This window comes from Mus pahari, chromosome 12, assembly GCF_900095145.1.
Source record: "Mus pahari chromosome 12, PAHARI_EIJ_v1.1, whole genome shotgun sequence".
NCBI lineage: Eukaryota > Metazoa > Chordata > Mammalia > Rodentia > Muridae > Mus > Mus pahari.
Window position 1 is genome coordinate 18,275,395 of NC_034601.1, and position 1,729 is coordinate 18,277,123.

At 49.2% G+C, this 1,729-nt stretch overlaps 1 protein-coding gene across 2 annotated transcripts in view; it reads left to right on the plus strand.

The window, feature by feature from the left end:
* The first annotated feature begins 1,451 nt into the window (after positions 1-1,451).
* Fetub (fetuin B) overlaps positions 1,452-1,729 on the plus strand; it is a 14,011-nt gene continuing 13,733 nt past the window's right edge. Inside the window, exon 1 of one of the 2 annotated variants that reach the window (XM_021209802.2) lies at positions 1,452-1,653. The gene's annotated coding sequence lies outside the window, so the exon portion shown is untranslated. Of the gene's footprint in view, positions 1,658-1,729 lie in introns of both variants that reach the window. The other variant, XM_029544902.1, reaches the window with a different exon arrangement.

Sequence of the window (1,729 nt, forward strand, 5' to 3'; positions counted from 1 at the left end):
CCATAAATCCAAGGTCACCCTGGTCTACACAGTAAGTTTCCAGGACAACCAAGCCTATGTGGAAAGACCCTATCTCAAAAACAAAAATTTTAAAAAAGACTAAAAATTGAAAAGCCATGTTCAGCTCTGGGTGGACTTGTTGGATTGTAGTCTCCGTGCATGTAGGCCTTCTCAGCCAGCTCAGGAGGAAAGAATCATCTCCAATGGGCCCGAGTCAAGTTCTGAACTCTCTTGCTGCCTCTAGTACCAACCCCAAAGCCCAGAGTAGCCTCAGTCTCCCGCACACATTCTCCCTCAGTGAGAACCTTCCTTCCCAGCAGTTTCCTCGACACCACAATGCATGCAAATAGCATTTTAAAATTGCCATACCCTTTCCACCATGGAAAAGCAAAATATTCCATACTAACCATTCGTCTTTTAGGCTGTTGGGTGGTCAAAGAACTGCATTCAAGAATAACTGTTCAGAAGGGTGGGTTGTGGGTTTATTTCTTCTGCTGTGTCCAGGTTTCATCTGAAACACAAGCTCCTTCCTTTGTGTTCCCATCTAATTTTGTTATTCCGCCCCCCGTGCGCAACCCCCCCCCCAACTCTGTTTAACTGATTTTACTGATTTTTCTGAGCACGGCCAACAGTAGCAGTGTTCTAAAATTCAAAACTACACAAAAAGGAATACTCGGAAAATACTGATGATGTTGAGGAATTGACGTTTGCTTTGTAGTTGTGCTTTGAATATTCTCTGAGTCACTGCTAGGTGTACCCGCCCCCCAGTAGCATTCCCTGGGCCTTCCTCCCCTAGGTACCACTGCAAACCTTGCCATGAGCCATCATTTCTGCCAGCAAGCAAGTGAGCTGAGCTTCTGCCTCAAGTATGCCCTTGCGTGAGAACCCGGGTGGCCAGATCGACTTCGGATGATTTCACAGCTATTCATACGGAATTAGAAAAGATGCTTTGTGCTAACACAGCTATCAAACAGGATGACGGAACCTTTGATACAGCCACACTCCTCTCCATTCCACGTGAGCGTCCTGGACTTACCCGTGCCCGGCCTGCTGCGGGCAGCCAGAGCCTTTCTGGGTCACTGTGTGTACAGTACTGACTATGGTGAGATTCAGCAATAAAACCACCTACTGAGTGACAGCCAAGGGCATCAGCAGCTCTGGGTGGAGAAGGCCCTGTGCAGGGAAGCCACACCCTATGGGTGGGACCCAAAGTGCGGGCAAAGCTTTAGGAAAAGCCCAGGCAGAAACAAAGTACTGGGCGGCTCCTTGGAAAGACGCGGAACCTAATTAGAGCTTATTCTCTCTAGGACCTTCCTCTAATTCATAGTTAGGGTGTATGCCAGCCCTGAAACTCAGCTAAGCAGCGTATTATTCCTGGAGTTCTGAATGATGGCGCACTCTGTGTTTGCAAGATATAAAAGGGCAATCAGAGGGAGCAGCTGCCACCATCCTTTGATGCTCCATCGGGAACACCTGGAGAGGATCCCGCCAGTTTGTTAATTAACAAACAAGCTCCTCAGTTATACACCGGTTGCTCCTGTGAATTGGTCTCCTGGCCCAAGCGACTCTGGGTCCTCAGGAAAGCCTGGCTGTCAGAGCTGTAGGACTGGGCCCCACCTTCGGTGCTTCTTCCTGTCTTAGATCAACGGGACTGTGAGTATGTGACATGCGTGGATATCTTCCCCGCCCCCTCCTTACTTTTTAGACTCTTTGCGGGGGGGGGGGGGGG